The 23,817-nt window shown below is 45.7% G+C and overlaps 1 protein-coding gene across 3 annotated transcripts in view; it reads right to left on the reverse strand.

Annotated features, from left to right (window-relative positions):
* PKNOX2 (PBX/knotted 1 homeobox 2) overlaps nucleotides 1-23,817 on the reverse strand; it is a 701,154-nt gene that overhangs the window by 383,951 nt on the left and 293,386 nt on the right. For all 3 annotated transcript variants that reach the window (XM_077458198.1, XM_077458196.1, XM_077458197.1), the window contains exon 3: nucleotides 9,463-9,525. The gene's annotated coding sequence lies outside the window, so the exon portion shown is untranslated. The remainder of the gene's footprint in view (nucleotides 1-9,462; nucleotides 9,526-23,817) is intronic.

A 23,817-nucleotide genomic window follows, 5' to 3' on the forward strand; every position in this document is an offset into this window, starting at 1 on the left:
CACTAGGCAGAATGGGGAAATGCCTTGTTTACATAGGCACTTCCCTGTTCTGCGGCTCCATGATGCGATCGCCGGGAGACCGGCGGATATTGAGTCCACGGGTCCCGTGGGCACGATCACGCTGTACACGGCGGGCACGTGAGCGCCTGCTAGCCCTGCCAATTGAACGGGGCATACAGGTACGCCCATTTGCCCACCGCTGCCATTGTGCCGCCGTATATCAACGTGCGGCGGTTGGCAAGTGGTTAACTACCTCCCCTCTTCTGGGAAGGCTTTCCACAAGATTTTGCAATTTTATGTCTGAACTGTGCCCATTGAGCCAAAAGAAAATTTGTGAGGTCAGGTACTGATGTTGGATGAGAAGACCTGGCTCACAACCCCTATATATATTGCAGCGCTATACAAAAATCATTAATTCATTCACAACCAATGTTTCAGTTCACCCCATGGGCATAGGCATATGCACAGAGTGTGCCCGGGCACACCCTTATCACCCTGTGTGGCACAGATTCCCTTCTGCTGCTCGAGCATCCTGTTTCAAGCCCCCAAACCCCACAACCCCGCTGATCTCCCTCCTCTCCTCTTTTGCTGCAAGACATATTTCAGAATGGAGAGTACGGAAGGGCCGGTAAATATCATTTACAGGCCCCTTTCCTTTTCTGATCGGTACCGATCACTCACTGTGTTCATTCATAAATGAAGCATAGTAAACCCAGTTTACTATGCTTCAGTGTGTGTATGAACAGGGAGTTGCTCAGTACTTCCTATTCATTCACTGTGCAGTGCAGCTGCGTCTGTAGAGAAAGGGACCGGGGAATCTCTCCTCTCAGTCCCTTTTCCCCATCTCAAAAATGAGACATCGGGGGTTGATTTACTAAAGGCAAAGACATACCTCCCAACTTTCTGAGATGGGAATGAGGGACACCTATCAGCAAAAGTATGCAGGCATAGGACACACCCCTTGCCACGCCCCCTTAAAGGAGAATTGCACACAAAAAAACAAGATTGGTTAAAGCCACAAATGCTTTTTATACCACTACTATTCCTTTATATTGGCCTATGGAATTTACAAATGCAGCAATTTAGAAATTGGATGAAAGGTTTACTGCTGGAAAAGACTTTTTGATAGAAAACAAGTGCATTTTTTTTACAACTATATAGATCAGAGCAAAATGAGGGACAAATGAGGAGGAATGAGGGACAGAGGGACATTGCTCCAAATCAGGGACAGTCCCTCGAAATCCGGGACAGTTGGGAGTATGCAAAGAGTCTGTGCACTTTGCAAAGTGCAGTTACACCAGAGTTTGATAAATGAGGTAAAGGTTCAGTTTGCAAAGAATATACAATCACGTGTAAGGAAAATAAAAATAAAAAAATGAATTTTTGCTTGCATGATTGGATGATAGACGTCAGCAGGGCTCCCCCTCATTTACTAAGCTCTGGAGCAACTGCTCTTGCAGAGTAAAATTGCACTTTGCAAAGTGCACAATCTATTTTTTTTTTTGGTAAATTCACTTTTATAATATATATTTTTTATTTTTATTATTTTATTTTTATATTACATTTTACAGATTTTTAAATTATTTTTTACAATATTTATTTATTTAGTTATTTTTTTACTACTTTTTTTTTTTAGGAGCACCATTGTGGGGCTTTGGTGAAACACCAAGGGTCAGTCTAACCACACTTTTTTTTGGAACAAAAACGGAAAATTCCTATCAAAATACTTACCGTAATTTTCCTTTCCTGATGGACTCCATTGCAGCAACGTGTGGGTTAAGTCCCGCCTCCACTACCCTATAGGACACTACTCCCATAAATCTTTGCTCCCTGCCCATGGCCGTGTTCGGTAACTAGCCTACTCCAGCCATTTTGGGAGGGAACTCCTGCTGCCATGGAGTCCATCAGGAAAGGAAAATTATGGTAAGTATTTTGATAGGAATTTTCCGTTTTCCTGACAGACTCCATGGCAGCAACGTGTGGGAAATAACTCGCCAAACACACTCGGGTGGGCAAAAATGCTGAACAAAAATGTATGTAACACTGTCAACCGACAGCACCTTTAAACCAAAATCAATGGAAGATAAACTGGTAGGTTCGACACAATAGTGAGCCATAAATGTATGAATGGATGACCAAGAGGCAGCCTTGCAGATAAACTCAGGAGCCACATGACGTGAAGCTGCCCAAGAAGTAGAGAGACTTCTCGTGGAATGTGCCGTAACCGCCTCAGGAGGAGCCAAGCCCTTCTCTTTAAAAGCCCACTGGATCGCCTGAACCACCCACGTGGCGATGGATCTGACCAAAGCCCAAAGGCCTTTGTTTTTACAGTGAAAAAGTACAAAAAGATAATCCGATTGCCGGAAAGAAGCTGTTGCCTCCAAGTATCGTTTCAGAATAATTCCCATGTCGAGAGGATGAAGATCCTGACTCCCAGCCGAATTAAAGGTAGGAAGAGTAATATCCTGAATTTCGTGGAAGACTGAGGTAACCTTTGGATTCGACCCCAGTATTGGCACTAGGACCACTCTGTCAGGAAAAAATGTGAGGAAAGGATCCTTTGATCCTAAAGACTGAAACTCAGAGACTCTCTTTGCTGAAGATATGGCTACCAAAAAAGATGTCATTAGGGACAATTCTTTGATTGAAAGTGTTCTGTCCAGTTGTGAGAAGAAGACGAGAACCAGCGGTAAATCCACTTGGGGAATCTAGGTTTCCTCTGTGGTCTAAGTCTAATTGCTCCTTTAAAGAATTGCTGAACCAAGGGATGTTTAGCCCAGGATACTCCAGAGACTTGTACACGAAGAGCGCTGACAGATAGGGGAATGTCTAGTCTGGACTGTAAGAGACCCAAAACATCCTGAACCGTCAGATTACCATTAGAGCAAGACTTGGAAGACAAGTGACTTGTGAATCTAGACCAAATCCTCTCATACACCTGGTTGGTACTTTTCCTCCTTGCACTCATGAGAGTAGGAAAGGCCTCCTTGGGACAACCCAGAGCCTCTAATCTTCCCCTCTCAAAAACCAGACCCTCAGACATAGATGGGCCGGACAGGGATGGAGCTTCGAGCCCTGGGATAGAAGATCGGGTCTGAGAGGTAAGGGAATCGGATCTCTGACGCTGAGGAGCATTAGAAGCGGAAACCATGGCCTGTTGGGCCAAAAAGGTATTACAGCTATCACCTCTACTGCTTCTGATTTGAGTCTCCGCAGGAACTGTAGAATAATAGAAATCGGAGGAAAGGCGTAAGCTTTGTTGAACCGCCATCGATCCGTCAGTGCATCCACTCCGTAAGCCTGAGGATCCCGAAACCTGGAATAATACCTTGCCAGTTTCTTGTTGCAAGGAGAGGCAAATAGGTCAACCTCTGGGGAGAAACACAACGTTAGAATCCGCCTGAAAACTTCCTCGTGAAGAGACCATTCGTTGTTGTCCAGATTGACTCAAGACAGGAAGTCCGCTTGGACGTTCTGCGTTCCTGGAACATAAGTTGATGTAATGCTGACCAGGTTCTTCTGAGCCCAAGACATGATTGGCTCTACCCCCTGAAGAAGGGACAGACTCTGAGTACCTCCTTGTCACCTTATATATGCCACTGCTGTTGTGTTGTCTAGTCTGAGAAGAACCGAAGTTCCTGAGATCAGATGACGAAAGGCTAGGAGCGCCCGGAAGGCTGTCTTTAATTCTAGAATATTCTACACCACCCCCCTGGAAGGGAAGTCCCAGGTGCCTTGTGCTACTTCCGTCAAACAGTGGGCGCCCCAGCCCCTGTTGATGGCATCCAAAGTTATTGATATCCATGAGATGGGGAGAATGGAATGACAACTGAATAGATTCTCCTTCTGAAGCCACCAGGACAGAGAGATTCTCATTGAAGATGTGATCCGGATAAGTTGAGTCTTGTCGCCTAACCATTGGTGAAGAAACCCTTTTTGGAATGGTCTCATCTTCCATTGGGCCCACTTCACCATTGGAATGGTGGCCACCATAGTGCCAATAATTCTCAGGCACTGAAGAGCCGGGAGATGGGAGGCTGAGAGGGTCGGACGAATTCTGTCCCGAATTACCGCTACTTTCTCTTCGGGTAATGAGATGGTGCCCTTCACTGTGTTGAAGAGTGCGCCTAGGAATACAAGAGACTGAGAAGGAATTAACTGACTCTTTTCTAGATTCAGGATCCAACCGAATTCTTGAAGAGTGGAAATAACCTGATCCTTGTGCAATAACAGACGGTCTCTGTCCTGGACTAGCAGCAGAAGATCGTCCAAATAGTGGTGAAGACGAATCCCCTTGGATCTCAATAGAGCCACTACGGCCAACAACACCTTTGAAAGACTCGGGGGGATGTTGAAAGCCCGAACGGAAGACATACGAACTGAAGATGTGGTTTTCCTACTGAAAATCGCAGAAACTGCTGAAAATCTTCTGCCACAGGGACATGAAAGTAAGCGTCCTTTAGGTTTATTGAAAACATCCAGACGCCTGACTGTTGTATTGTTGACAAGGTTTCCATCTTGAACCTTTTCCTTTTTGATAAAATGATTCAGATGTGTAAGGTCTATGACTGGCCTCCAAGAACCGTTTTTCTTTTGGACCATAAAAAGAGGAGAATAAATTCCTCTCCCTCGATCATCTAGCACGGGAACGGCAGCGCCTTGAGCCAGTAAAGATTTCACGTAGGCCAACAGGATCTGCCTTTTTTCTTCTGAGGTCGGAAGGGAGGTGGGAACATACTTTAGTCTTGGGGACCTGCTGAAGGTCCAAGAATGACCTGAAGAGACCGTTCTGACGGTTCAGAAGTCCTGGACTGAGGCTGCCCAGACATGCCGAAAAAGTAGAAGATGAGCCCCCACCTGGCCTATCTGAGCGGGCCCAATCTCAAAAAGATTTGGTTGGTTCCCTCTCTCCTGTCGCACTGCTCTTGGCGGATTTCTTGAAAGGAGGACTGCCTTGACTTCCATGACCTGGAGTATTTTCGACCCGGTCTATAGCTACGGGCCTCCCTGGCCTGCTCTTGATATTGCTTTTTAGGAAAAAATCTCCTCTGACTTTCTAAACGTCTATCCTGAGGGAGAAACCCCGACTTCCCACCAGAGGCCCGGGTTATGGCATTATCCAACTTATTCCCAAAAAGGGAAGAACCCTCGAAAGGGATATGGCACCACACCTGTTTAGATGCTGGATCAGCCAGCCAGGGACGGAGCCCAAGAGCCCATTTGGCGGTTACAGCTGAAAGCATAACCCGAGACACTAAGCGGATGATGTCAATCGAAGCCTCCCCTAGAAAAGCCGATACAAGCCGTAACTCCTGGATAGGAGAGTTTTTGCGACTTCATCCGAAATGTTTCTGAGGGTATCATCCACCCTGTCCGTCCAGACTTCCATGGCCTTGGACATTGCCGCTAAAGCCAATGCTGGCTTGCATGCCAAACCAGCAGTGAGGTAGACTCTCTTTAAATCGGAATCAATCCGCCTATCTAAGGCATCCTTAAATGAAACTGTATCTTCCAATGGAAGGGTTACATGTTTTACTAGTCTCATCACCGCTGCATCCACGAGAGGAGCTGAAACCAGATACTTGACCTCATCCTCCTTAAAGGGATATAACCTTAGGACTTTTGAGAGCATACTATTCTTTTTCTCCACTTTTAGTCCATTCATCCGTGATGACCTCACCAAGTTCAGACAGGAATGGAAAGTTAAGACGCTCCCTTTTAAGTTGCTTAAAATACTTCCTTTGTTTGGAAGGATTAGCCAAGTTCACAGCCTCTCTGATAGCCTCTCTGATAGCCTTCACCAAGGGGGAGAGTAAGGCAAAGTCAAACCCCACACAGGTACTATCTTCCTCAGAAGCTTTTGAGCATGCGACTCCCTGACTGGAGACTGAGGTGACTCTGACTGAGGCACAGGAGCCTGACTGGCACCGATCCCCTTGAGGGATTCTTCACCACATTTTCCACAAGGGACCTTAGATGCTGGTCCGTACCCCCTCTCTCACTAGAGGCTTTGGAAAAGCAGAGGTCACACAGGGATTTCCCAGTAGGAACTTGCGATCTGCATCCCCAGCAAGTATTAATAACTGAACGGCTGGATGAGCCTTGGAGGAGCGAGAACGATCCTCGCTACGGCGCCCGGATCTTGAGGGTGAGCCGTGATGTTTAGACTTAGAATATGAATGCCGGTGGTAAGACTTAGAAGAATCGCTTCCTCTATGCATTGAGCTGCGTTGCTGTTCTGAACTAGATGGGCTAAGACAGAGATAGAAGAGACACACAGATAAGGAAAGATAACAGACTGACTAATACCGGACCCCCCCCCCCTACTCCCCCCCCCAGACAGTACCTATTATGAGAGGGCTGGCCAAATACAGGCGGAGGTGAGTCCATATCTCTAGGGGTTTCCATAAATGCTGCAAAGACATATAAGTAAGGCTGAGAGCACCATACACACACACGCCCACCCCCCTCTTCCCAGAAGGCCACCTACCTCCACAGAAGAAATCCTGGACAAGGGGAAGTCATATAATAGCCTACAAGCAATCCCAAAGCTTGCAGGCTATTTCCTATATTTGAATAGGGCGCCTTAGTGACACCATCATCGTATCCTGTGCGCCGCTACTGCGCATGCGCGAATAGCGTCATTTTGCCGCTATCGCGCATGCGCGAACCAAGCCTCGTTCCTGTGCCGCACTCGCGCATGTGCAGAACGAACGTATCTAACGAAAAACCAGGAAGTGAGCGGCGGCTGGAACGCAGGCTAATCCAGCCGCCATGCCTATACCCTTATACATGAAAACACAAAAAACGAACGGAAATGAAGGAAAAGCAAGGAACAAACACAAACTGCTGCCATGAAAAAGAGGAACAATCTTACCGCTCCCACACGATCGTCTCCAGGCCGAAGGTAAGAACAAAACATACCGGACTTCTCAGGGCAAAATAGGTCACCTGCTATTTAGCTGGGCTATCCGACCAAATGCGCAGCCTGCCTGCCAGTGGCTAGGTTCCTGGCTTCCTCCAGCGCTTATATCCAATGCCCACTCCATACCCCGCTAGTAGCTAGGGCTTAACGGAGTCATGCGACAATTCCATCCAGTCACAATTCGGCCAAACCAACAATGGAACCGTGTGGGAGCAATCTTCAGGTAGAAAGACCATAACGTCTGGTCCTACGGAGGAGGACAAAAAAAGAACACGGCCATGGGCAGGGAGCAAAGATTTATGGGAGTGGTGTCCTATAGGGTAGTGGAGGCGGGACTTAACCCCACACGTTGCTGCCATGGAGTCTGTCCGGAAAACACATTTTTGAAATAAAAAATAAGACAATTTTTTGTTTCATTATAATGTGAAAGATAATGTTACGCCGAGTAAATTGATACCCAACATGTCACGCTTCAAAATTGCGCCCGCTCGTGGAATGGCGACAAACCTTTACACTTAAGAATCTCCATAGGCGACATTTAAAAGATTCCACAGGTTGCATGTTTTAAGTTACAGAGGAGGCCTAGGGTGAGAATTATTGCTCTCGCTCTACCGATCGTGGCGATACCTTACATGTGCGGTTCGAACACCGTTTTCATATGCGGGCGCTATTCACGTATGCGCTCGCTTCTGCACGCAAGTTTGGCGGGACAGGCGCGTTTAAATTGAAATACTTAAGTTAGAACGAGGCCCCGACATCTGGCACGATCCACGCCGAGGGAGCTGACATGCTCCCTCAGCGTTTCTTCCGGGTATCGCGGCTCCGGCGCTGTGAGTGGCCGGAGCCACGATATCGTCACTCCCGCGCATGCGCGCGGGAGATTTCATTCTGGCCGGCCGGACACTGCTTTTGACACGGATTTTCAGGCCGAGAATCCCCTTGTGCGCATGCGCCGCTGCAGTCAGCGGCGCATACCGAGGGGAATATCTCCTAAACCGTAAAGGTTTAGGAGATATTTTTTTACCTACAGGTAAGCCTTATTATAGGCTTTCCTGTAGGTAAAAGTTAAAAAAAAGAGTATACAACCACTTTAAATATAAGATCTGGGGTCAAAAATCTCATATTTACACTAAAATGTAATAAAACAAAACAAAAAATAAAAATAAAATTGTCATTTAAAAGTAAATAAATAAATGGCCCTTTAAGAGCTACAGGAGGAAGTGACGTTATGACGTCGCTTCCACCCTGCATTGTTATGGAGACAGATGGGGGCCATCTTCCCCTCACTCGTCTCTATGCACAGCAAGGGTGAAGATCCGATTGCCTCCGCCTCTGCCAACGGCTTCGGTAAGCGCTGGAGGGCACTGGAGCACGGCGGTTGGGGGGGGGGGGCCTTCTCCCGCCGCCGATAAAAGTGATCTTGCTGCGAGTCCGCCTCGGAGACCACTCTGGAAACCGGACCGCCGGCCGAACAAGAGGATACGCAGCTGGCTGATGCCATAACAACGATATCCCCCATCAAATTAAGGACGTATATCGACGTGTGGGAGTCCAGAGGTGGTTAAAGTGGAACTTTCGGCAAAAAAAAAAAAAGATAGATCACTTCGGGCTGGCCTCTATAGATATGTAAAACATAAAAAAACAAGTACCTATGCTCTTTAAAACCCAGTAATACCCTGTCCCACCCTGCTCTGCACATGCTCAGTTGCTCTCCATTTTCAGGCACTGCTGAGTTTGTAGAGGCCGATCTGCTGACAGCTTTAAAGCTGATTTAAATCCTTTCCTTTACAGCCAAGGAAGCTGCTTCTGTTTGATCTGCAACTGCCGTGGTGCTGCACACGTTCGGACAGCGGTCATTTGATGGTTTTTACAGTTTGGTTTAGGATACAAGCAAATGTGACAGTTAGCAATCCTTACATTTCAGGAATGTAACTGTTTTTTGAAACCATTAAATCAACGGGTTTAGTTCCGGCTTTATGATTTACTGCTGTTCGGGGGGTTCTGGGCTTCAACAAAATGGCCGCCTCCAGCAAGAAGAAACAGGGGCAATGCTGGCGGCAATTTACAGCGCAAACTAATTTTGGTAGCATAATTATTAATGTGGAATGTATATGTTCCTTGCTAAAGAACATTATTTTTCATCAAGTTTTTATGGGTAAAGTTCCACTTGAAACAGCAATTCCAGGCAATAAGTGTAACAAAAACACAAAGAATTGCTAAAAACCAGAAAGATGCTTCAGTTTAGATTAAAGGGTAAGGAAACTTTTCCGAAAAAAATGTCTTTGACGTTGGACTCCCTGCACAAAATCTTCATTCGCATTGTAAAAGTAACTGTGACCTCATCACTGTGCTGCACTACCTAGCCTGTGCAGAGAGAAGAGCTGTGGGAGGGGCTAAGCAAGGCTCCACCCACTGCAGGTTGCCTGCAGAAAACCACAGGAGGGGGCGGAGACAAGACCAGTCACCCTGCACAAGCAGGGAGAGCAGCAGTGACCGGTCTTTATTACAGGATTCTATAATAAATAATAAAGTCTTACCTTTATGTGGAGCTTTATGTGTGTTCTTAGGCTAATCAGAGCATCAAAACATTATCTTCAAATCTAAAAAACAAAATAATACATATTAAAAATGGGTTGTGCTTTCATATATACAGGCAGAACATGAAACTATAAGAAAATCAGATTAAGCATAAAATACAAGCCAAAAACAACCATTACCAGACTGCATTAAAGTCTAATTAATATAAGCCCTACCCTCCAAAAAGCCCTACCCCGTTTCCCTCGAAAATAAGCCCTACCCTGAAAATAAGCCCTACCCTGAAAATAAGACCTACAAGGACTTTAACTAGGGCTTATTTGGGGGGTAGGGCTTATATTGCAGCCATCACCGACAATCACACTAGGTCTTATTTTCGGGGGAAACAGGGTATGTGCTGTGGAAGTCTAGCCACGTGATTGGCCAGGCCAGCCCACAAGGTCCTCCGGCAATGCAGCTAGGAGGTGGCTCTAACAGTGGGAGGGGCTTACAAATTGTACAAGGTAACATATGGCACAGTCCCTGTATCCCAAAAAAATATGTTATTTTTTTTACAGAGGAATTATACTCACCTTTACTCCAGCAATTTTATTTGTTGGGTAAAGTTCCGCTTTAATTACTGAGCACCAAGTAGGAGTCTAATGCCCCATACACACGGAAAATGTGCGATCGGATCCTGTTGTCGAAAAATCCGACCGTGTGTGGTCTCCATCGGACTTTTTTCCGTCTGATTTTCTGACGCACAAAGTTTGAGAGCCGGATCTAAAATTTTCCGACATCAAAATCTGATCGCATAAATTCCGATCGTGTGTACACAATTACGACAGACAAAGTGCCACGCATGCTCAGAATAAATGAAAAGACGAAAGCTATTGGCTACTGGCCCGTTTATAGTCCTGACGTATGTGTTTGACGTCACCTCGTTCAGAACGATCGGAATTTTGAGCAACTGTGTGTATGCAACACAAGTTTCGTCCAAAATCCTTCGGAAAAAATCCGACGTATTTTGGGGTCGGAATGTCCGACCGTCTGTATGCGCCATTACAGTGGTCTGAGATCTGCAACATACTAAGTACAGGGATAGTGGTGTGGGACATGGACATGGAGTGCTTACCAGACAGGTCAGTAATCAGTCCAACAAACCCCCCCTCTAAGTACAGATCTCCCACCCCCTAGTACAGCTCCTCCCTCTTGTACAGTTCTTCACCCCCAGTACGGATCTTCCCCTTGGTATAGCTCTTCACCCCCAGTACATATCTTCCCCCCAGTATAGCTCTTTACCCCCCAGTACAGATCTTCCCCCCAGTATAGCTCTTCACTCCCAGTACAGATCTTCCACCCGGTATAGCTCTTCACTCCCAGTACAGTTCTTCCGCCGGTATAGCTCTTCACCTCCAGTACAGATCTTCCCCCGGTACAGATATTTCCCTCAGTATAGCTCTTCACCCCCAGTACAGATCTTCCCCGGTACAGATATTTCCCTCAGTATAGCTCTTCACCCCCAGTACAGGTCTTCCCCGGTACAGATATTTCCCTCAGTATAGCTCTTCACCCCCAGTACAGATCTTCCCCGGTACAGATATTTCCCTCAGTATAGCTCTTCACCCCCAGTACAGATCTTCCCCGGTACAGATATTTCCCTCAGTATAGCTCTTCCCCCTCAGTACAGCTCTTCCCCTCAGTACAGCTCTTCCCCTCAGTACAGCTCTTCCCCTCAGTACAGCTCTTCACCCCCAGTACAGCTCTTCACCCCCAGTACAGATCTTCACCCCCAGTACAGATCTTCCCCCCAGTATAGCTCTTCACCCCCAGTACAGATCTTCTCCCAAGTACAGATCTTCCCCTAACAACGGCTCTTCACCCCCAGTACAGATCTTCACCCCCAGTACAGATCTTCACCCCCAGTACAGATCTTCCCCCTAGTATAGCTCTTCACCTCCAGTACAGACCTTCCCCCCCCAGTATAGTTCTTCACTCCCAGTACAGATCTTCCCCCCCCAGTATAGCTCCTTACCCCCAGCACAGATCTTCCCCCTATTATAGCTCTTCCCCCCCAATACAGATCTTTCCCCAGTATAGCTCTTCACCCCAGTACAGATCTTCAAACCCAGTACGGATCTTCTGCCCAAAGTTCATGTCTCCCAGTACAGATTCTTCCCCAGATCTGCTCTCCCCCAGTACAGATCTGTTCTCCCCCAATACAGATCTGCTCTCCCCCCAATACAGATCCCTCGAGCCCAGCACAGATCTATCTCTTCCCACCAGTCTGCAATACACATTCCTGCTGACCCAGTACAGATCCCTAATGTACAGCTAACCACCAGTACAGATCTCCTGTTCTCCAGTACAGATCCCCCCCCCCCCCAGTATAGTTGTCCCCCTACCAGCACAGCCCCCCCTTACCCAGTACAGTTCTCAAAAAAATCCACTCACCAGACTTTAACCACTTCAGCTTCAGAAGGTTAACCCGCCCCCCCTTCATGACCAGGCCATTTTTTGCGATATGGCACTGTGTTATTTTAACTGACAATTGCGCAGTCATGCGGCGCTGCACCCAAACAAAAATGTATGTCCTGATTTTCCCACAAATAGAGATTTCTTTTGGTGGTATTTGATCACCTCTGCGTTTTTTATTTTTTGTGCTAAGAACAAAAAACGAGCTACAAATTTTTGTTAAAAAAAATAAATAAATACTAAAAAGTGTATATTGATTGGTTTGCACAAAAGTTAGAGGGTATAAATTCATGGGATATATTTATGGAATTTTTTATATATATATATATATATAAATAATATGTAATATTATTTATTTATTTACTAGTGATGGCAGTGATCAGCAAATTATAGTGGGCCTGCAATATTGCAGCAGACAAATTGGACACTAACTGAAACTTTTGACAATTTTTTGGGAACCAGTGACACTAATACAGTGATCAGTGATAAAAAAATATGCACTGTCACTGTACTAATGACACTGGCTGGGAATGGGTCAACATCAGGGGCGATCAAAGGGTTAAATGTGTGCCTAGAGAATGCTTTAGCATCGTGGGGGAGTTGCTTTTACTATGGAAAGACACGGATCCTAGTCATTGCTTTGCAGGAACACAAGATCCATGCCTTCCTTACTGACAGAACAGCCATCTGCCTTGTTTACATAGGCAGACTGCCATTCTGTCTGTGTACCGAATGATCAGTGGCTGCTGGGGCCACGGGACAACCTGATCAACTTCTGCTGTGTAAATTCACAGTGGGAGTAAGCTGCCGCCACCGTGCCGAACAAACAGCGGGTGCCAGTGAACATCGAGTTCACGGGACAACCTGATTAGCTCCCGCTGTGTAGATTTACAAAGGGGGCAAACCGCTGCACCGAAAGATCAGCGGGTGCAGGCAGACATCGGGGTCCACGGGACAACCTGATCAGCTCCCGCTGTGTAGAATCACAATGGGGGCGAACCGCCACACCGAACAATCAGCGGGTGCGGGCAGAGATTGGGTCCACGGGACAACATTATCAGCTCCCGCTGTGTAGAATCACAGTGGGAGAGAGCTGCCGCCACTCCCCTGAAAGAACAGTGGGTGCTGGTGGACATCGGGTCCACAGGACAACCTGATTGGCTCCCGCTGTGTGGAATCAGTGGGAGAGAGCCGCCGCCATCACACAGAATGAACAGCGGGTGCCAGCAGACATCGGGTCCACAGGACAACCTGATTGGCTCCTGTTGTGTAGAATCACAATGGGGGCGAACCGCCGCACCGAATGATCAGCGGGTGTGGGCAGACATCTGGTCCACGGGACAACCTGAATGGCTTCCGCTGCATAAAATCACAATGGGAGCGAACCACCGCGTCGAACAAACAGCGGGTGCTGATGCACATCAGGTCCACGGGACAACCTGATCGGCTCCCGCTGTGTAGAATCACAGTGGAGGAGAGCCGCCGCTGCCGCACCAAATGATCAGTAGGTGCCGGCGGACATCGGGTCCACGGGACAACACGATCCGCTCCCGTGGTGTCGAATCACAGTGGTAGAGAGCCGCCGCTGCCGCACCGAACGAACAGTGAGTGCCGGCGGACATTGGGTCCACAGGAGTACCTGGTCGGCTCCCGCTGTGTAAAACCACAATGGAAGCGAACCCCCGCACCGAACGATCAGCGGGTGCGGGTGGACATCGGGTCCACGGGACAACCTGACCGGCTCCCGCTGTGTAGAATCACAATGGGAGCGAACCGCCGCACCGAACAATCAGCAGGTGCGGGTGGACATTGGGTGGACATCGGGTCCACGGGACAACCTGACTGGCTCCCGCTGTGTAGAATCACAATGGGAGCGAACCGCCGCACCGAACGATCAGCGGGTGCCGGCGCACATTGGGTCCACAGGACTACCTGATTGGCTCTTGCTGTGTAGAATCACAATGGGAGCAAACCGCCGCACCGAACGATCAGCGGGTGCCGGCGGACATCGACTCCACGGGACTACCTGACTGGCTCCCGCTGTGTAGAATCTCAATGGGAGCGAACCGCTGCACCGAACGATCAGCGGGTGCCGGCGGACATCGGCTCCAGAGGACTACCCGATTGGCTCCCGTTGTGTAGAATCCCGCTACTCGGAAGTGCAGGATCACTGATGATATACGTCATCCTGCGCAGTGCGACCGCCCCGTAGCAGTAAAACTCCTACAGGGTGGTTGGCCAAGGGTTAAAAGAAGTTTCGTTTTTAAGGTGGAGGCGAGACGGGCTTCCTTATAGAGATGAGTTTTCTAGTATAACCTTTTATAGGAATAAAGGAGGTCCTGTTGGAGATCTTCCTTGTCACCGGTTTCTGGAAGTCCAGGCGGTAAGATGATGAGCAGCAAAGCCTTGGAGTCGGAAAAACCGGCTATTCTCGATATGCCGGCTATGACATTAAGGAATAGCACAGAGCATAAAAACGATCATTATTCATAGCACTGAAGTGATCCGATTACCACTTGACATTAACAATAAGAAAGACATGAGCTTCTAATATTACACTTTATAGCTGATGGGATCACCACTTCACACTGATAGGCAAACCATGTGCGCTCCTATTACACAGCTGTCAGTGGTCCTGAATAATAGAAATATGGCAATTCGATGGCGGCTTCTGGGCCCGGCAAGAAAAATACGCAAGTGACACGAGCGATACATCCATTACCGATGACGTGTGTTAATGAAATGGATGTAAACATGGATGATTTCGGCTTTTGTGCAACGTCTTGGGTGATCGATCGAACGCTGATCACAACAATGACATTGAGAGATAGCTTAACCCGTTGACACCGCACACAATAAGTACTGAACACGTCACCAATATTTCTAGGTAAATACCCACTATATTGTCAAAAGAATTGGGACACCTTCCTAATTTCTTCATTAAATTTAGGCCAATATGTATTCTGCTACCTCTGAGCCAATGAGGAGGGAGAGAGCTGAGAGAGTGCTGCTCTCGTGCACAGCATTAGAATTAGAGTGATCCAGGCTTTCTCATCCAACATCAGCACCTGACCTCACAAATGCTCTTCTGGAAGAATGGTCAAATATTCCCATAGACCAGTGATGGCGAACCTTGGCACTCCAGATGTTTTGGAACTACATTTCCCATGATGCTCATGCACTCTGCAGTGTAGTGGAGCATCATGGGAAATGTAGTTCCAAAACATCTGGGGTGCCAAGGTTCGCCATCACTGCCATAGGCACACTCCTAAACCTTGTGGACGGCCTTCCCAGAAGAGTTGAAGCTGTTATAGCTCCGGAGGGTGGGCCAACTCAATATTGAACCCTACGGACTTAGGCTGGCCATACATGGTTGAATTTCAAAAGAATTTTCTTTTGAAAATCATAAAATTTGTGCGTTTTGTGATCCGATGGTGCCACAATTGATTTTGAAATGCGGCCAACCAAGCCTTCAGGAGTGTGTCTATGGGAATTCTTCCAAAGCAAGGTCCATATAGACATGGATGAGCGAGTTTGGGGTGGAGAAACTTGACTCGCCTGCACAGAGTCCTGACCTCAACTGGATAGAACACCTTTGGGTTGAATTAGAGTGATCCAGGCCTTCTCATCCAACATCAGCACCTGACCTCACAATAGGGTTCTGGAAGAATGGTCAAACATTCCCATAGACGCTCTCCTAAACCTTGTGGACGTCCTTCCCAGAAGAGTTGAAGCTGTTATAGCTGCAAAAGGATGGGCCAACTCAATATTGAACCCTACGGACTAAGACTGGGATGCCAATAAAGGTCATGTGCGTGTAAAGGCGCCCCAATACTTTTGACAATATAGTGTGTATGTGGCATCAGAGATGTTCTGCATTTTTGCTGGAGACCGGACTGTCACGGCCTGCTTCAGATCTCCCAATAACCATTCGCTATTTAGGTTAGTATTAACCACTTCAGCCCCGGAAGATTTTACCCCCTTCCTGACCAGAGCACTATTTGCGATTCGGCACCGCGACACTTTATCTATGAATTGCACCAACGTGCGGCGTGGCACCCAAACAAAATTGGCGTCCTTTTTTTCCCACAAATAGAGCTTTCTTTTGGTGGTATTTGATCACCTCTGCGTTTTTTATTTTTTGCGCTATAAACAAAAATGCGACAATTTTGAAAAAAAAAAGCAATCTTTTTTACGTTTTGCTATAATAAATATCCCACAAAAACGATTTTTTTCCCTCAGTTTAGGCCGATATGTATTCTTCTACATATTTTTTGTAAAAAAAATGTCAATAAGCGTATATCGATTGGATTGTGCAAAAATGTTATAGCATCTACAAAATAGGGGATAGATTTATGGCATTTTTATTATTCATTTTTTTTATTAGTAATGGCGGCAATTTTTTTTTTGTGACTGCGACAATATGGCGTATGGCGGACACATCGGACACTTTTGACACCATTTTCAGACCATAAAAACCATGCTATAAAAATGCACTGATTACTGTATAAATGACACTGGCAGGGAAGGGGTTAACCACTAGGGGACGATCAAGAAGTTAAGTGTGTTCTAGTGAGGTGTTCTAACTGTGGGGGAGGGGATGGGCTACCACTGACATGACAGCGATCACTGCTCTCGATCACAGGGGAGCAGTGACCTCTGTCATGTCACGATGCAGAATGGGGAAATGCCTTGTTTACTGCTGCACCACAAAAGGTTTTTTGCATAGAATGCATTAAGGTAAAAAACCTCAAGACTTTACAACTCCTTTAAAAAACATTATTTATTGTCAGTATCAGTAGGTTTTTGTGTTTTAGGTATGATTAAAAAAAAAAGAAAAAAAAAGCAAAAGCAAATCACTCACATCAAAGCAAATCAAAACACGATTTTTTCGAGTACCAGGATTCGCTGCTGAAAGGGGCCTCGTTGAAAGTACTGGCAGGGAATGATCAAGTACCATTGGAAGTCCTGGCAGAGGATTGGCACGTAGAATTGAAAGTCCTTGCAGGGAATGATCGAATACCATTGGAAATACTGGCAAGGATTCTGTGAGTACCACTAGAGGTCTTGGTAATGTGTTTTTGCGAATACTATTAGAATGCATAGCAGGGAATTGCCAAGTACCATTGAAAGTCCTGGCAGGGCATTTGCCACTGCCATTGAAAGTCCTGGCAAATGAATTTGTGAGTACCATTGAAAGTCTTGACAAGGAGAATGCGAGCGCCATTGAAACTCCTGGCAGGGAAGTTGCTGGTACCATTGGAAGCACTGGCAGGGAATTTGTGAGTACCATTGAAAGTCCTGTCAAGGAATTCATGAGTACCACTGCAAGTACTGGCATTAGTTTTGTGAGTACCATTGCAAGTACTGGCATGGGTTTTATGAGTACCATTGCAAGTACTGGCATGGATTTTGTGAGTACCATTGCAAGTTCTGTCAGGATTTCTACGAATACCATTAGAAGTACTGGCAGATATTATGTCAGTACCATTGGAAGTCCTGGCAGGGAATTGGCAAGTACAATTGAAAGTCCTGGCAGGGAATTTTCTACCATTGAAAGTTCTCGCAGGGCATTTGCCACTGCCATTGAAAGTCCTGGCAAAGGAATTTGTGAGTACCATTGAAAGTCTTGACAAGGAGAATGCGAGCACCATTGAAACTCCTGGCAGAGAAGTTGCTAGTACCATTGGAAGTACTGGCAGGGAATTTGTGAGTACCATTGAAAGTCCTGTCAAGGAATTCATGAGTACCACTGCAAGTACTGGCATTAGTTAGTTAGTACTGGCAGATATTATGTCAGTACCATTGGAAGTCCTGGCAGGGAATTGGCAAGTACAATTGAAAGTCCTGGCAGGGAATTTTCTACCATTGAAAGTTCTCGCAGGGCATTTGCCACTGCCATTGAAAGTCCTGGCAAAGGAATTTGTGAGTACCATTGAAAGTCTTGACAAGGAGAATGCGAGCACCATTGAAACTCCTGGCAGAGAAGTTGCTAGTACCATTGGAAGTACTGGCAGGGAATTTGTGAGTACCATTGAAAGTCCTGTCAAGGAATTCATGAGTACCACTGCAAGTACTGGCATTAGTTTTGTGAGTACCATTGCAAGTACTGGCATGGGTTTTGTGAGTACCATTGCAAGTATTGGCATGGATTTTGTGAGTACCATTGCAAGTACTGGCATGAATTTCTACAAGTACCATTAATAGTACTGGCAGATATTATGTTAGTACCATTGAAAGTCCTCGCAGGGCATTTGCCACTGCCATTTAAAGTCCTGCCAAAGGAATTTTTGAGTACCATTGAAAGTCTTGACAAGGAGAATGCAAGCGCCATTAAAACTCCTGGCAGGGAAGTTGCTAGTACCATTGGAAGTACTGGCAGGGAATTTGTGAGTACCATTGAAAGTCCTGTCAAGGAATTCATGAGTACCACTGCAAGTACTGGCATTAGTTTTGTGAGTACCATTGCAAGTACTGGCATGGGTTTTGTGAGTACCATTGCAAGTACTGGCATGGATTTTGTGAGTACCATTGCAAGTTCTGTCAGGATTTCTACGAGTACCATTAGAAGTACTGGCAGATATTATGTCAGTACCATTGGAAGTCCTGGCAGGGAATTGGCAAGTACAATTGAAAGTCCTGGCAGGGAATTTGCTACCATTGAAAGTCCTCGCAGGGCATTTGCCACTGCCATTGAAAGTCCTGGCAAAGGAATTTGTGAGAACCATTGAAAGTCTTGACAAGGTGAATGCGAGCACCATTGAAACTCCTGGCAGGGAATTTGCTAGTACCATTGGAAATACTGGCAGGGAATTTGTGAGTACCATTGAAAGTCCTGTCAAGGAATTCATGAGTACCACTGCAAGTACTGGCATTAGTTTTCTGAGTACCATTGCAAGTACTGGCATGGGTTTTGTGAGTACCATTGCAAGTACTGGCATGGATTTTGTGAGTACCATTGCAAGTTCTGTCAGGATTTCTACGAGTACCATTAGAAGTACTGGTAGATACTATGTTAGTACCATTGGAAGTCATGGCAGGGAATTGGCAAGTACAATTGAAAGTCCTGGCAGGGAATTTGCTACCATTGAAAGTCCTGGCAGGGCATTTGCCACTGCCATTGAAAGTCCTGGCAAAGGAATTTGTGAGTACCATTGAAAGTCTTGACAAGGAGAATGCGAGCACCATTGAAACTCCTGGCAGGGAAGTTGCTAGTACCATTGGAAGTACTGGCAGGGAATTTGTGAGTACCATTGAAAGTCCTGTCAAGGAATTCATGAGTACCACTGCAAGTACTGGCATTAGTTTTGTGAGTACCCTTGCAAGTACTGGCATGGGTTTTGTGAGTACCATTGCAAGTACTGGCATGGATTTTGTGAGTACCATTGCAAGTTCTGTCAGGATTTCTACGAGTACCATTAGAAGTACTGGCAGATATTATGTTAGTACCATTGGAAGTCCTGGCAGGGAATTGGCAACTACAATTGAAAGTCCTGGCAGGGAATTTGCTACCATTGAAAGTCCTGGCAGGGCATTTGCCACTGCCATTGAAAGTCCTGGCAAAGGAATTTGTGAGTACCATTGAACGTCTTGACAAGGAGAATGCGAGCGCCATTGAAACTCCTGGCAGGGAAGTTGCTAGTACCATTGGAAGTACTGGCAGGGAATTTGTGAGCACCATTGGAAGTCCTGTCAAGGAATTTGTGAGTACCACTAGTACTATTTGAAGTACTGGCAGGGTTTCTACAAGTACTATTGGAAGTTCTGGCAGGTAATCTAGAATTCCTGGTGGTCCTAGAGGTTCTATAACACTTACAAAAGCATCTGAGAATCTCTCAGACTCCAAATAGCTACAGCTCAATGTTTTTTCTGTACAGGTCATTTCTATTGATATAAATGCATTATGCAGGTCAATTCTATGTACAACTAACTTAAAGAAAACAGAAGAACTGCTTGAAATAAGCGGTCTGACTGTTCCGTTATGCTGAAATGCAAGAAGGTGACTAATACTAATCCTCTGTCTTCAATACTTTCAGTCATTGACCTGGAAAATCATGCCGGTCAGTCCTACATAATAATATGATGTCACGAGGAGAAGAACCGAGTACTGGTGACCCTTCTTCCTTTTCCTGTAGACCAGTCCTGACTTCACTTGTTGGATGTTCATCAGATGGACTTGTGGTGACGGTCTTTTGTTCACACCAGAACTGCTTCTTTCCCCGATATAAACGTATAGTAATACAATAGTAGCTTCAAGCAGGTCAATGCAGGTCACAACAGTCGACTGAAAGTGAAATGCACCCGTCAAGGACCTCCAGCCCATGAACATGACAAGAAATCAGCAAGCTGGCCCTAAGTCAGATTCAGAAAGTGTTAAAGCCAGAGACAGCCAGGCAACTAACATTTCCAAAAAAGGGTGTACCTAATAAAGTGGTGAGCGTATTTAAAACAGCAGCCCAGGGGTTCCAAAAAGAAGGATTCCGAAAAAATGATAAACTGGAATTTATAGTTTCTACACCTTGGGACACGTCCACCCAGGGCCAGGACAAGGGGTGGGCAGGAGGGGTTTATGGTTTATTGCATGGATGGGGCCACCCTGAGCCTAACCATGAAGCCTAGTACACACAATCTGACTTTCCAACGGGAAATGTGTGATGACTGTTGGCGGAAAATCCAACCGTGTGTGCGCTCCACCGGACAATTGTTGTCGGGTTTTCCGCGGACAAATGTTGCCTAGCAGGTTTTCTAATCTTCCGCTGGACAAATGTCTGTTGTCGGATTTTCCGAGCATGTGTACACAAGTCCGTCGGACAAAAGTCCAAAGTACAAACACGCATGCTTGGGAGCAAGGACGAGGCAGAAGCGGTCGGTCTTGTAAACTAGCGCTCGTAATGAAGAATTAACATTCGTGACGCGGCAAATTATGAAATCTGGAAATGCAGCGCACAATTCTCTTCTTCTTTAATGGGATAATAATGAAGCTGCTTTGTTGGTGATACTGATGGAGTTATTGCAAAAAAATAATTCAAAGGCTTTTTTTTTTCTAGTGATATCAAGAATAATATTATTATGTTTTTTATTTTTTATTTGGGTAAGTTACCACAACACCATTATCCCGTAGTTTTTAACTATGTTGATGTCCCTTGTTAATTTTACATTGTATTTTTTAAAATGTAACTGCCTACTCCCAAACTGTCATTTGAAGTAAAACACACAGCCAAGTATTATTCTACACAATTTTTTTTTATTGTGCATTAAAAAAAGAAAACAAATAAAATTAGACATGCTATCTGCCAATAGAACTTAACCAAAAAGTGCATTCTATGCATCCAAAAATATAGAAAATATACCAAATCAAATCATTATTATTCAACCAAAAAGAATAATGTCAAAGCAATAACTCCAAGGCCAATAATAAATAACGCATTATCTCCTCCAATTCCGCAACATGGCTGGTTGACGAACGGCCGTTCAGAAACGAACTGAAAAGCGCGAAATGAAAAGCGCAAAATGAAAAGCGCGAATCAACACTCACCAAACTTCTACAAACGTGAAATTAGCAGAAGGACCCCAAAGGGTGGCGCTAAAGAGCTGAAAAACAACTACGTTCGTAATTGTTGGCCAACAATTGTGTGCCGTGCAGGGGCAGACTGACAACTCACGGGGCCCCTGGTCAATAGGAGATTATGGGCCCCCCCCCCGGGCAATAGGAGATTATGGGCCCCCCAGGCAATCAGAGATTATGGGGCCACACAGTATACACACACAGTATACAATTACACAGTATACACATACATGTACACACAGTATACACAGACATGTTTCTATTGGCTGAGAAGGTACTGGAGGGGTGGGGCAGCTATAATCTCAGGATTTTTAGACCAAAAGAATGTCGGTAAGGGGCATTTCAGAGACAGATGTAAAAAAACACAGATTTTTACATACTGTCCCTGGTTTTACTGAGGCCTGATGGGGCCCCCAAGTGGCCCAGGGCCCTCGGGCAGTGCCCGAGTAGCCAAATGGTCAGTCCGCCCCTGGTGCTGTGTGTATGCAAGACAAGTTTGGGCCAACGCCCTTCGGACAAAAGTCCACGGTTTTGTTGACCAACAATCCGATCGTGTGTAGGAGGTTTAAGGGGGGGGGGGCACAGTTTGGCATCTTCTTGCCCTGGGCACTGCATGACCTTGTCCTGGCACTGTGCCCACCAAAGACACAGTATGGATCCAATGGAGGAACAACCTCAAGCAGTTGGGAGAAGCATCAGTCTGCACTTCTGTTAGGTACCAGCGCCAAATTCTCACTTATCTTAATGGCACCGATGGAAAATAAGACTGCTTGCTATGGGCAATACAGGTAGTTCTACTTGGGCCCCCGAGTGATATCATTAGTAACGGATAAAAGGAAAGGTTCAATAATAGTCCATCCTATTAGATGTCTACCTCATCTAAATGCAGGTGATAGGTCCACTTTTATTCAGGATGAATTACACTGCTCCGTACGGTGCCGGAGACATATCTTGCATAAATGGAGAAATGCAATTATGATCCCTCAAGTCCCAACAGTGATTTCTTCCCACAAATGGACACTGTCTGAGAGCTGTTAGAAGGGAACTAAGCCAGGCAAAAGGGTCAGCAATCTTTCTGGATATTACGAGTCCCCAGAGCTAACAGCTGTAGATTGTTTGTCTATAAGGTTCCCTTACTCTGCAAAATATGGGGGCATTCATTTAAATTTACATTCGCACATTTTTAAATTTTTTTTTTTTTTAGTCTACTATTACTGCAAAGACCAGGGATTTTTTTCATTTATTTTTTTCCTTTTTATTATTTTTTTTTTGTAGGGTTTTTTGGACGATGAAGTCAAGTCTCTCTGTGGGTAACACAGGAATGTAATATCGGGCGGTCCTGCAGGACATTACATATGGTTCTTGCAGAAACCAATTACTCCCCTGCAGAGCTGACACTCTAATTTTTGTGCCTAATAAAAAAAAAAAAAAAAAGGAATAAAAAGAAGTTGCCCAAGAGCAGGAGAGTGAGGCGCTGGGATCGGCGCTGGGCTTTGCAGTGACCTTGCTATTAAACTGCCCCACACTGTGCCGAAATCGACACAAGTTCAGGCTCCGTTTCCTGCCTCGGTCATTTACGCTCAGTGTGATCGGGAGGAAGGCGCATTTTTATTTTTGGTGCTTTATGTAGACAGGGAAGGCTGTTTATACTAAATTAATGTGAAAAAAAAATATCCGCTTAAGTTAAAGCAATTACGTTTAAAAAAATAAATAAATAAATAAATAAATAAAAAAATGGACTTAGCTGAGTAGAACTTTTGAAAAAAAAAAAAAAGTTGGACATAAAAAAAAAAAAAAAAAATTAAGAGAAATAAGCACCAGCAGCTGTAGAAAATTAAACGGTCGGGGGGATTTAAGAGATAATTAACTTACAAATGTCATCCCATATCAGGCCCAGGGCGAGAGGAATATGCCGCACTTGGAGTAATTGATGTCATGTAGAAACAAGAGACCCAGCCAGACATGCCCTCATACGTGTAATGGGATTTTACTAGCTCAGGGTAGCGGAGCCGATATTATAATCACTACGCCACTAACACCACCAATTGTTGCTCTTACTCTTCATACACATTCCAAATCAATGATTCTCGATGGCAGACTTCCTTGAGGCGCTTGGCTCCTATAACACGGCACAGCGGATCCCGGATAACACGGCACTTTGTGGTCTGGGCATCATGGCACTGCTGGGGATTGTGTACCAGGGCACTAAATCTGGAGGCGGGGGGTGGGGGGGTGCATGACATTTATTGCAATGATGTGAACGCACTAAACTTCCAATTGCTAACCGGCTCCTAAGTTTTATGCTTGACTACCTTTTGGCAAATTTTGTTCAGGCCTG

The sequence above is a fragment of the Lithobates pipiens genome, unplaced genomic scaffold (genome assembly GCF_037356315.1).
Source record: "Lithobates pipiens isolate NorthernLeopardFrog02 unplaced genomic scaffold, aLitPip1_a1.2 Scaffold_27, whole genome shotgun sequence".
Lineage (NCBI taxonomy): Eukaryota > Metazoa > Chordata > Amphibia > Anura > Ranidae > Lithobates > Lithobates pipiens.